The sequence below is a fragment of the Gymnogyps californianus genome, unplaced genomic scaffold, assembly GCF_018139145.2.
Source record: "Gymnogyps californianus isolate 813 unplaced genomic scaffold, ASM1813914v2 HiC_scaffold_64, whole genome shotgun sequence".
In the NCBI taxonomy this organism is placed as follows: Eukaryota; Metazoa; Chordata; class Aves; order Accipitriformes; family Cathartidae; genus Gymnogyps; species Gymnogyps californianus.
Window position 1 is genome coordinate 319,332 of NW_026114457.1, and position 13,834 is coordinate 333,165.

Here is a 13,834-nt window from a genome sequence, read left to right on the forward strand (position 1 = left end):
CACAGGGCTCATGCCAAGGCAGCTATGATGAGTACAAACTTCACATGAGTCATTAACATTTGTAAAGCTCACTGGGGTTATGGGACAAAAGACAATATGCCTGTGCAAAACAGTATTAATATAATGTTTACAAATTAATGCTTTTGCACCTGCTAGAATACAAATATTTAACAGGTGCATTTGAAACTTCTCCAATGTTATAGAAACCACTACCTAGCTCATCATATAGAAATACTCTGTTTTTTTAATCTCTTTGCAATAATGTAATGAACCTGCACAAACACAATCATTCCTGAACAATTAAGGAGACAGATGCAGCAGAAGAATCCTTTTCTTTGCATGCCACAGTATCTAACCCAGAGCCACTGCATCAAATATTGGTATTCAGATCTGCAAATCATGGCTATCTACAAACAGTCTCAGTTTAGAAAGTTCAACTCTCTTCTTGGCCCTTTTGCATTCTATTATACACATGGATGAATTAGTGTAAGCATATAGAAGAAAGAGTAACATTACATGACTCTAGGAATGACTAGAGTGATTTAATTTTAGAAAATCTTGTAGTGAAGATCAGCTAGATCCAGCAGTTGACAGAAAAAAAAAATCACTGAACCGTTCTACTATGTATCACAATAAAATTGTATATCCTTTATTATAATACCTATGCCTATCTCATGGCATCTACAAAGTTAGCTGTAGTTATGGAAGGCTTGGAGAAAAACAATTTCTTGAGCAGGAATAGAAAACCAGCAACACTTTTTTTTTCTTGTTTTTTTTTTTTTTTAAATTTTAAAATAAAAATCATAATAAAACATACCAATACCTGAAGGGATATTGTGGCAGAACTACACATCTTTCTCTGAGCTGCATAGTCCTGTGTAACACACAACAGCTCCAATCTGCTCATTTCCAGCACACCATGTCTTGACCTATCTTGTAGACTGGAGCAGAAATGGAAAAATATAATGTTGTTTGGGTTTTGTTGGCACTGTGTAGGTATGTGGTATTCCACATTACTTATTACTGCTAAAGCCTAGTGAAGCTACGAGGCTGCTTGCTAGCTATTCAGCTTTCCTGATTACAGAAAATTTCCTCTCCTTGTCCCTGGAGGAGGCAAGTGCTGTGTATTTGCTTAGGCTTTTTAGTATGGGTGACAAAATGAGTAATTTTAGGACATGGAATGTCTCCTTGCACAGGAAATGGAAGTTGGTAAGTCTGGAGAATACAAATATGCTTAGTTTTGGGAGGGGATGGAGGAAGGAGTGAGCCAAGTACTATAGGTTTGCTTACCCTGAAATGGTACTGGATTCCCAGATTCTACCACATCTATTTTAATCACTTGAAAGCTGCTGTTTAATGCTGGTTTCACATTTGTGGTGCGGTAAGTCATGTTTGGCGTGAGGAACGACACAGTGAGACTATGTGCTGGTTTTGGCTGGGATAGAGTTAATTTTCTTCATAGTAGCTAGTATGGGGCTATGTTTTGGATTTGTGCTGGAAACAGTGTTGATAATACAGGGATGTTTTTGTTATTGCTGAGCAGTGCTTACACAGAGTCAAGGCCTTTTCTGCTTCTCACACCACCCCACCAGCAAGGAGGCTGGGGGTGCACAAGAAGTTGGGAGGGGACACAGCCGGGACAGCTGACCCCAACTGACCAAAGGGATATTCCATACCATATGACGTCATGCTCAGCAATATAAAGCTGGGGAAAGAAGAAGGAAGGGGAGGACATTTGGAGTGATGGCGTTTTGTCTTCCCAAGTAACTGTTACGCATGATGGAGCCCTGCTTTCCTGGAGATGGCTGAACACCTGCCTGCCGATGGGAAGTAGTGAATGAATTCCTTGCTTTGCTTTGCTTGTGTGCACGGCTTTTCCTTTACTTATTAAACTGTCTTTATCTCAACCCATGAGTTTTCTCACTTTTACTCTTCTGATTTTCTCCCCCATCCCACCGTGGGGGGAGTGAGTGAGCGGCTGTGGTGCTTAGTTGCTGGCTGGGGTTAAACCACGACAGACTATTTGTGCTGTGCTGACAAATGCCATTAAAATAGCATCAAGATGATGAACTACTAACTCATTCAGCAAGAATCTTCCAGTTTGCAGAAGCTCTAAACAAAGAGACAGAGGGAAAACAAACAAACAAACAAACAAACAAACCAACAAACCAGCCAGAACAACTAGGAAGATGAGAATTAAGGCCTGTTGCAGGAGAAGAGTCAGAGATCACTCAGACAGATCTGATCTAGTGGTTAGTTTATTGGGTTCTAATCAGTAAATTTAGGTATGTAAAATATTTAATAAGTACAGATGGATTGGCGGTCAATACTCTACTATTTACTACACTTAAAGTTAGTGTGGAATACAAAGATTATCACGTAAGCTTACTATAGGTATCTTAAATGTTACATGCATGCAAAAAATGTCACTTACCAACCCATCGATGCCTGGTGTCAGGTAAGGGATCTCTCAGCCTCGAGGGGTAACCTTGAGAGGCGTCCCTACTCAAGGGGAGACTGCCGCGCAGCCAGCTGCTATGGAGGGAGAGCTCAACGGACCCTGATGGCTGCAGATTTTTATAGCGTAAAGTGGTTGACTCATAGTCAGATTTTTCTGCTGTGTTAATGCAGTTTCGGCCACTTATCAGCCCAGTCTCCAGCCAAACTGTTTTTTTGGTTTTGGTGCTGGGTTCTCGCTGATAGCCTCACACAATAGGATTAACTTCGGTTAGGCCTACTTGCAGAGCATCTGCCTAGACCAAAGTTCAGTTAGTTCAAACAGGAGGAGTGCATCCATCACAAGGCCACAACTAGCTGCATAAAAGTAAAAAATCCCAGAAATGATGTGTTGTGGTTTAACCCCAGTCAGCAGCCAAGCACCACACAGCCACTCCCTCACTTCCCGTCCCCCTGCCCCTGCTCCCGGTGAGATGGGGAGGAGAATCAGGAAAGAAGGCAGAACTCATGGGTTGAGATAAGAACAATTTAATAACTAAAGTAAAATATAATACTAACAATAATAATAATGAAATATAATAATAATAATAATAGTAATGAAAAGGAATATAACAAAAAAAAAAGGGGGGGGGGAAGGAAAAAACCCCAGTGATGCACAATGCAATTGCTCACCACCCGCTGACCGATGCTCAGTTAGTTCCCGAGCCCCGATCCCCGCCTCCCGGCCAACTCCCCCCTGTTTATATACTGGGCATGACGTTCCATGGTATGGAATACCCCTTTGGCTAGTTCAGGTCAGCTGCCCCGGCTGTGCTCCCTCCCAGCTTCTTGCACACCTGCTTGCTGGCAGAGCATGGGAAACTGAAAAGTCCTTGGCTTAAGATAACCACTACTTAGCAACAACTAAAACATCAGAGTGTTATCAACATCATTCTCACACTAAATCCAAAACACAGCACTGTACCAGCTACTAAGAAGAGAGTTAACTCTATTCCAGCTGAAACCAGGACAATATCCACCCCTTATTCTATACCATTTACATCATGCCCAGATCCCACACTTTCCAATACATTTCCAATTAATCACCACCACTTTTCCTGTCTTTTAATATATATACACATAGATATCGTTCCCGCAGTCTATGGGCCATCTCTATCAAATGTCTGTTGAGTTCATTCAGTCCATGACTTTGGGCTCCATCTGTCATAACAGTCTGTCTGGGCAGGAGGGATGATGCAAAGTCCACTCAGTCGGCAAAACACGATCGGGCTTTGGTGTGGTGTGGCGGGCAGGTGACATTGGGCGCAGCAGGAGGATGGTGTGTAGTGTTGGATTGTTGCATGCTGATGTCAGTCCTGGTCCCATCACTACTGCACTTCACTCGGTTTTATCAAAGTTCATTCTTCATTAATCTAAGTAATTCTTACTGTAATACTGTTGATATAGCATATAACAACTATAGTAATGATGACAAACAGTGGCAAGATTATATAGCAATTAATATCATACAATTTAATCTATTGGCTGTTCTCACCTAAAGTCAAATCCCCTTGAGGCACACATCGGACTTCCCCATCCTTCCGCATCACCCACCAAGTGCACCCCAGGTCCTTGAGCAAAAGCAATCCCACGAATGGGTTTGCCTTTGCCTGAGGCAGGAGTAACCCAGACTGTCTTCCCTAGCATATTGTTCATGTGCACCACAGGGACTTTATCCCCTTCTACAGTACGTAAAAGTTCTGACTGGGCAGGGCCAGCTCGATTGACAGATCCTCTAGTGTTGACTAACCAGGTGGCCTTTGCTAGATGTGTATCCCAATGTTTGAAGGTCCCACCACCCATTGCTCTCAATGTAGTCTTTAACAACCCATTGTATCGCTCGATTTTCCCAGAGGCTGGTGCATGAGAGGGGATGTGATACACCCACTCAATGCCATGCTCTTTGGCCCAGGTGTCTATGAGGTTGTTCCGTAAATGAGTCCCGTTGTCTAACTCAATTCTTTCTGGGGTGCCATGTCGCCATAAGATTTGCTTTTCAAGGCCCAGGATAGTGTTCTGGGCAGTGGCATGGGGCACGGGATATGTTTCCAGCCATCCGGTGGTTGCTTCCACCATTGTAAGCACATGGCGCTTACCTTGACGGGTTTGTGGGAGTGTGATATAGTCAATCTGCCAGGCCTCCTCATATTTGTATTTCATCACACCTGCTTGCTGGCAGAGCATGGGAAACTGAAAAGTCCTTGGCTTAAGATAAGCACTACTTAGCAACAACTAAAACATCAGTGTGTTATCAACATCATTCTCACACTAAATCCAAAACCCAGCACTGTACCAGCTACTAAGAAGAGAGTTAACTCTGTCCCAGCCGAAACCAGGACACGATGATTTATAAATTCCCAGTAATACTGCTATCTGAGCGCCCCCTAGTGGTGCACGGTTGAGAATAAACAGCTCCAGAGATGAAAATGTGATCCCACAGGGAAAAAACAAGCAGATGTGGTGTCTCGTTGACTTTGTTCGGACAATTAATTGCTGTATGTGCATTTCCATTTGGAAGACAGGGAAGTAATTCAACATTCAAAAAAAAATTTTGTTATTTATCTTCTGGCATTGTGTCCCCAGCATTTCCTTAATTTTCATGTCGTCTGACTGGTTAAAGACTTCTGTTTATTTTAAAGTATTCTGTCAATTTGTTTTAAACTCATTTTCTTTGGAATGGGAGATTAGAGTCAAATGAAAAATAACAAGCCAGTATAACAATACAGAGGGAAGATACAGAGGGAACAGAAGTCAATCCAACTGATTTCCAGTCCTCATGGCACCAAGGTATATTTTAACTTAACTGCAGATACATACTGAAGAACTTGTTTGGTTTGAAGACAAGGCTATTCACTATTTTGCACTTGTATTTAAAAGCAGTGGAGACTGGTGTAATCATGCAGTGATCACAGATCACAGCTGTATAGTTCAATATTTTTCAGGAAAATTTTAAAATTTTATACATGCACAGAATATGCTTCATTTTTGCTCTTTCCCACAATTTTTTTTACTTACAGTCTGTTATCAGTTGGGTTCGACATACAAGAAGTGTACACTACTAAGTCCATGGTGCTACAATTATGAATTGGTTTTACTTTTTTTTAAAGTATCATTCATCCCAGATAGAGTGAGATTTCTTATTTCTCTATGGAAATGTCCTATACTTACAACATTTCTAGATCCACCAGACATTACTCTTGGTGACTTTGCCATAGTGAAGGCACCTGTCATCAGGAAGAGTTGAACTGGTGGTGCCAGACAAAACTTCAGCTCTTACGTTCTCCTACCCCAGGGATTGTGGGCAACCTCATCCATGGCAGCACTAGCCTGTGCGAAGAGAACAGCTTCAAGGAAGAGGGATATCTGTAACTATGGGGAGGCTTAACACATTGGAGCATCAAATCAATCCTACAGCAGGGCCTAGGCTCCTTGAAGAAAGATAGGACCATAGATAAGGCTCCCTGAAGTTGAGATGTCTATCTTCGGTACCTGTCTTGCCAAGTGACCAGATTTGGCCAGCAATAACAATAAAAGGTCACTTCAGAAGGTGAAAGGCAGCTCTGTCAGACCGCATCCCCAAGGGCTACTGTCCTGTGTGAGGACATGTGAATGGAGGCATATCTCTAATCACATAGCTGAAGACTTCCCTTACCCTCAACAGGCTGTGTCCTCAGTGCCAGGACTCTTGCCTTCTCTCCCTCTTTTTTTTTCTCCACGGGGAGTGTGGAAAACACAGTCCACCTCTACCACACCTTATGTAACTGAGTTTCCTGCACCAGGGAAAAATTGTAGATGAGTATATTGCTGTTGATTCCTATGGAAAATAAATGTGTTCTCAGGGTTATGGCTTGAGAAGGGAAAATGGAAAAGATCTTATGTCCTGGATGAAAGGCATGGAGAACAATTACTGTCCTAAGTAATTAAAAAATCCAGGGTATCACTCCAAAACTGTCTTCAGCCTCGAAGGTAGAGATTTAAATTCTGGAATGTTTCAGACAGTCCACAAAGTCTTGTGACCTGACTATTGCTCAGAGTCCTGAATACAGCCATGATCCACTAAAAATGCATATTCCACCTTAACCAGTGATCTACTGAGGGAAAAATCAAAGTGAAGACCTCAGCAAATACGTCTAGTTTCCAATTATCTCTTACTTTTTCATCTTCTCCTTACATACGTGAGAGAAATAATTTTTACTTTGATCATAAGATACACAGCCAGAGGGGTCATTTAAAATCTTTGATGGAGCACGTATTTGAGAAATACAAGTAGAAAAAAAAAATCTTCATTACAGTTAATTACAGTTAAAATGGATTTGGAAGAGAAACTGCTCATATTTTAAAGGCAGCCATGAAAAAAATGTCATGAGAGTCAGACCCTGATTCGCACTTACCCTGGTTTGCATTGGTGTAACCCTGCTGCCTTTGGAAGAGTTTCTCTCCCTTTATACTCCTCCGAGTGAGATGAGAATCAGGCCCGCAGCCTACCTGCCCACCCTTGCCATGATGATGATGATGATAACGATAATGAAAAAATTAATGGACCTGGAGCCAGTATTAAAAATTGCTTGTACCTAATACTAATTTTCCTCATGGCTGTGAAGCTCTCTTTTTGACAAGAAGGAAAACAGAACAGTTACCAGCTGTTCACATAATGACAAACACTAATAAGGGAAGACATACATGTTAATGAACTGGGGGAGGGGAAGCAGAGGGGGCACTCATCAGTGTGCAGCTGTAAGTGCAAATCTTTCCTCAGAGTATTTTGGAAATCTGATGGCATGTCATGCTGGCAAATAGGCTTGAGACTGAAATCAGTACCAGATAAGGAAAACAGCACTTCCAGAGTCTGCTTCCAGCCCTGGCCAGGTGAAGATCTGCCTGTCTTTCACCACACTGTTAACAGTATTAGGACAGGTATTTTCACCACATGTGACATCTTCTAAAAAATTATTATTGCAGTCACAAATGAACAGTCAAACTAAGATGACCTCATGGGTCCAGCAGAAAATAACAAGTGAAGAAAGAAAGAAACGTGTGGATCAGAGCATGAACACGGGGAGAGAACAATGATACCCTTTGTACTCTATGGTCTGTACATCACACAAACAAATTGAAGCTTAAAGGCTTGCCTGCATGCAGAGTTGTAGGGTCTTCTTTCAAAGTGTGATTTGAAACCTGATGTAGCTGATTTAGTGCAAAAGCCAGTGAAAATCAGTCTTCCTTTAGTTTAAACTCAGCTTATTTCCATTAGGTTTAGGTCAGACAAGCACAGGCTTAAGCTGAAATATGCCGTTCAGCCCAAAGTAAGGTCTGCATATAGGCTTACAGTGCTCTAACTAACCCACCTCAATTATATGCAGACAGGACCTGCTCCCAGGTCTTGTAGAGACGATGGACTTCAGGCTACCATATGCAAAACCACTTCTTGCAATTCACTTCCTCCCAATTTTCTGTAAACAGTGTGAAGGGGCATTAGGTTCGTGGAGGACTTCAGCAACATGAGTCCTGGCAGCTTTATTAGAAGATAAATTTGTTCAATTTGTTCACCCTGAGCAATGTTAGGAGACTAATCATCAAAACTGAGCAATGTTAAAGGGTAGGTCTGGAGAAAGAGGCCTGCTTAAAAAGAAAATTTTGCTCCAGAGCTTTTGACCTGCTGGGGATTGCTTGGCCACATCCACAGGTGCCAATCCAGATGTGGGCACCACAGATCTACAGATTATAGTTCTACATAGTCAGAGGTAAGATTGTCAATGTGAAGGAGAGTGGCTGGTGTAAAACAGAATAGGTGGTGTAAAACCGCATAGTTGGGGCTATGGTGATTTACATCAGCTAAAAATGCCTTCGGGGTTTTAGATGTGTAAATAGGTCTTTACAAAAGGGTTAACATTTCATGGAGGGATGCTCACTTACTAGGTTTTTATTTCTCAGTAACAGATGTGGCACTTAAATCAGTACTGCAAGTTGTTATATCAACCTCCATGTCAGGCTCAGATTGAAGAGAGGCTGCTGGGGACACGTTCTCTCCTGATTAATATGAAGATAGATTTTTATTTTTTTTTTTAATGCAAAGAGAAGACTGAAGAGAAACGTTTACCATTCTAGCTCTGTTTCTGCAGGAAAAATGTATGCTGCACAGCAGTCAACACTACTCAGCAGGAAAAACTGAGACCAAGAACATGGAGAGATGTGACATCGGAGAAGAAATAGAAAACATGATCAAGGGAGATAAATCAGAAAAATCATTTAGAAAAACTCAATTTCCTAGTAAGTTCTAGTTAGTCTCACAGAACACACTGAAATGAAATGCAAAACAGGGAGTCTGACTCCATCAAGATGCAAAGGTTGCACAGTATGGAAGCCAGTGAAATTGTATGAATTCATTTAACTCTGAAAAAGTCTTCAGAAAAGTAAAAACTTCTGTAGCTTTTGCAAATGGCTGTAATGGCAGAGCCTGAGAGAGGTACCAACAACAGGATGAAGTGGAGAGTTAAAAAACCAAACCACAAGTGTTTTAAAATTTACAATTAAGGGTAGAGAGCACTTCAAGAGATGAATTGACCTGACACCTACCTGACCCACAAGCTGATCCCTATCTGAGTGATCCAACAACATTGCTAGGTTGCTCCTGTACATGTTCCCTGCAGCATGAAATAGCAAAGAGGATAGGGCTGGAAGAAGCTCCAGGAGATCTATCCTGGCTGCCTTCTTGGAGGCAGGATCTGGTACAAGACAAGAACACCTAGGGGACAGCTGTCCAACTCACTGTTGTAAACTTGCTCTCTGCCTGGAGATTTCATGATATTGGCCCATGGAAGGGGAAAGTTTTCCAAACTTGGTTGTCTTTTGCTGCATATTAGGCTCATTTATGCTTGCTCTTTCCCTCACAGATAAGGCAGATAATTGGTTACCATTCTCTTCAACACCATGCATCCAAAGTCTGTGTCCATGTCTACTCACTCTTCTTTTTTTTTATTTTTAGGATAAACAAACCCAGTTCTTCAGCTTGACCTTCCAGCCATGTTTTCCAGTCCTCTATTCATTCTTGCTATGGTCCTTCAGACTATTTCTGACTTCTGGCAGTACAGGGTAGGGGTGGGGATTCACAAAAAAAGAGGTTTCTGAAGGCCAAATGAATGATAAGGCTGATGAAGTCATAAATAAGCAGGAAAACCATTGCCATTCATCTGGTGAAATCAGCCTTTGCAGAATTTCTAGCACTCCTCCTACATGCAGACGAAGGACTTTTTGGTTTTGAGGATGCATGAGGGCAGAGATGTGTAAGACACTCTTCCAACCTAAGGAAACCCAGGTCTCTTGTTCCCCTGACCATCAGCCAGACAAGCAGCTGCATTTCCAGCTGCCACTGCAATTATAAAGGGTGTTGAAGCCATCAGACTGGTGAGAACAGACTCTCTGCACTCCTTCAGTCTGCCTCTGGCTCAGCTCCTCTTAACAGCCCATGTCAAGCCAGTGCAGAAATCTCTTCTGCGCCTGGGAGATGCTGTGCAGGTGCACTCCTCTGTGCCATTGCTCTGATCGCAATCCCCATTGATGTAGCCATGCTGGAGATAAAGTGGTCTCTACCTTTTGCACTCCTGGTAATACTGTCGCTGCCCTAGAAGAACGAGGCAATGGTATGCCAGTGCACAGCTACTGCATGACCACTTCTGACAAGAAGCAACAATGAAAAGTGTAGAGAAAATTTAGCCATCAGAAAGCGCAGGGAAAATTTATCCATATGGAGCTGCGATTCTCGAGGTTGGAATTTGGTCAAAATACTTCTATGTGTGCTGAAAACCTTATGGAAATTTTAACAGCCCAAAGAAGTTAAGATCTTGGATTTTCAGCTTTTCTGGAAGACTGCAGCACAGTAAGACACTGGCCATGTACTGATCAGAGCCTTCAAAGCTTGGCTTTGGACATCAAAGCACTAAAGTGTGGTGATTGACTTTAAATACATGAATAACCAACAGGACTTGAAAACAGTAGGTGACTGATGTGCTTAAATTTGAAATCATAAAAGAGTCATTTATTCAACTGTCAGCACCACTTGCTGCAGCTTCTTCAGCCTCATGTCATGCATTAGTTGTAACTGCACTGCTGTAGCATGGATGGTACAGTGCGGGAAGCATGGGAATCCTAATGATGAAAAGAAGGGATAGTCCAAGGGAGAGCATGGGATTTTTGGTGCAGGCCAGAAGGTGTGAAGAAGAGTTTTGAGTGAGGAAAAGGGAAAGTGAAGAAAAAAAACTCTGATCCAGTTGCTTGCTAGCTAAGCACGTTCCCTCCTGTGCAATAAAAGCCATAGAGGGCCTTTGGAAGTAGAGAGGGCATGAGAATATAATTATATATTAAATCGTGAAGCAAGAAAACTACATTGAAACAACACTGTTAGCATCATGCAGTTAAGCATTCAGCAGCTGGAAATTCTGATAAATGTTCAGGCAACTCTAGTTCTTGCATTTCTGCAACACTTGAGGGCCTGAGTACAATGTTAACAACATATTTATCATGTTGATTTTGTGTGTGATATAAATATCAGTGTGCTCAGATATGTTTTGGTTACTACCTCCCATTCTGAGGATCTAGGGCTGGAGATCTATTTCTCTTCTTATTAATACTAGTGTAAATTCCAAGTAACTGCATTGAACTCAGAAGAGGTGCTGTCATAAAAAATTGATGCAAGCATCAATGAAACTATATCCTATTCTTACATAATCAATAGAAACTTAAAGTGGTGAGTAGTTAGTGAAAAATACCAGTGTGAAAGCCTAAAGTGAAGACTGCTGTCTTCACTTTGCAGAAAATGATTTTTTACTCTAAATGAGCCTTGTAGATTCCAAAATATGCTTTGTAAAATCATTGCTAATTGTCAGATGATTGAGTCACTCCAACTGAAGTCAGTAAAAAATCACGCCACTGCAGCTGTCAAGAGTTATGGATTTTAAGGCTCTGGACTATTTTTAACAGCATGTAGAAGAATATAAAACATGTAATTATTCAAATGAGAAATGCGCAATCTGAAATGTGCAGTGTTTTGAAAATAAGCAAGCATCCTGACACCTGTAACATTGCTGCAATTTGGCTGGCACTATGATTACACCAACTATTAGTGCAGCTGTCATCTGAAATGCTGAATCCAAGCAGGGGGTAAACGCTTCATTTAGGTGAGCAAACATATCAGGACTTCTAAATGAATGACAATAGAAAGATCTTCCTTAGCTAATTGCTGTGGTGCCACATACACAGGAAACAGGTGAGGCTCACATCACTTTTTGTAGACAGTTATTAAAACATTTTTGCAATGTTCCACCGTCCCTCAAATAACTCCAAATATATAGCCTTGGAAGAAACCAGGTTTTTGCGGAAGGTCTGAGGAAGAACAAGCAGCAGCTACCCAAAGTGAGAATGATTACAAGCTTAAAACCACATCCAGTTTTCACTCAATTCTGGCTGTGGCAAAATTCAACGTAATGGGCATTTGAGCAAGTAAGGTGCCGATTTCAAACCATCAGCCCAGTGGCAGGATCTCTACAGGGTGCCACATGTACAAACATGGGAAAGTAGCTAAAGCTGAAACTCACGGTCATCTTTCATATATATTTCTCCGTCAAGTCAAAACATACACAGAATATCTCAATCCATAATAGACCCCAAATATTGCAAATTCACCAGAAGAGCTATCCTTCTTTAAATACCTCCAAAATTTGACACTAAAGACATGTACTGGATAAAGCTATTTTAAAGAATTTGTGATTTTCCTCCTGATGTGTACTGTGAGCAATTTCCAAGTTGAGTCTTTGTTGTATAAAGACAGATGTCTAAAATGAAGTGTTTATATGGTAAAATGAAAAACAGAACAACAGTCTCCAAAAAATCATACTTTTCAAAAACATCCCAACTACACTCTCCTTCTCATGAAGTGCTTTAAACAAGCTCTAAAAAGCCGGACAGGGGTCTTGATCACCCAATTATCTTGTGCTCAACCAGAACAAACACAAGAAGCCCATCTCTAGTGCTTCCTGGTTATCATTTCCACATCACACAGACCTCCTCAGTAGAAAGCTTAACAACTGCTCACGATCAAACAACCCACCCAGCCAGAAGCTCTGCTTTCCCACAGCAATCACAACCAAAAAAACTCCAACCTCTTGGTTGACACGGATCAGAAAATATCTCCAAAAAATCTCCAAACAGAAAACATACCTCAGAAACACCTCAGCAGTGTTTTCCTTGCCACTGCCTTTGCAGAGGATCAGCACACCTACGTCACACAAAGCAATCATGTACGAATAGAGAGTCCTATTCGGACCTGCCTCTGAGCAAAAGTTCGGGAACACCAGGACTTTGCACAACGTCAGGCAACAGAGAATTGCTCTTTAGAAAGCATGTGACAATGTTTCAAAAAGCCGAAACGGCCCAGCGCTGTGCCACTTACTTGTGCATTGTATTCCTTTTTTTTTTTAACCTATTGTTTCTTTGTTATGCTGTGCAGAGGAATGCTGGACTTGCCAAGCTGGAGGAGGGTGGTTGGCCTATGGCACCTGCCGCTGTGGCAGCACAAACTGCTTCAGGCAAGGTTTGGCAGAGTTTCGTTCTAGCCTTTCCAATCTGTAGGCTGGCAGAAGGCTAAAGAATAACCACTTGTGTACTTTCCAAAACTCCTATTTAATATTTACCATTCAAACTCATCATGTGCTTGCTGTTCTTCTCACAGCTTAACCTCTTCTGGGTCATGAATCCTGACCTCAAGGATAACTGGTAGAAGTGAGTTCTTCTGGTGAAAGGTAGGCTGGACAGCACATTGTTTCTTTCCGTTAAGTCTTGAATTGGCCACTCTCCTTAGGCTCTTTGTTGGTTTTTTTGCTATCGTTAGTTCAAGACTTCTTTCTGCCTGCCTAGATATGTCTGTGGCCTCCATCCTTGTAGTATCCAACTGCCAATCAGTTCTTCACCACACCTTCTGTGGTAATCACAGTATCACAGAGTGGTTGAGGTTGGAAGGGACCTCTGGAGGTCATCTTGTCCAACCCCCTGCTTAAGCTAGGTCGCCTAGAGCCAGTTGCCCAGGACCGTGTCTAGATGTTTTTTGAATATCTCTAAGGAGGGAGTGAAAAAAAGTATTATTATTCCCACTGTGCAGATCAGAGGTTTGCCAAGGAAGTTAAGGAACTGCAACTATAATTTTGATTCACACTAAGCCTTACTCAACATCGCTGGGCACTTTAGAGACTATTCCTGCCCTGTGGTGTTACAGGCTGAATAAAGAAGATAAAAGGCTGAAAAAAACCAAATCCAGTGACGAGTGTGATGGTGGTAACTCAAGTAAGTATCA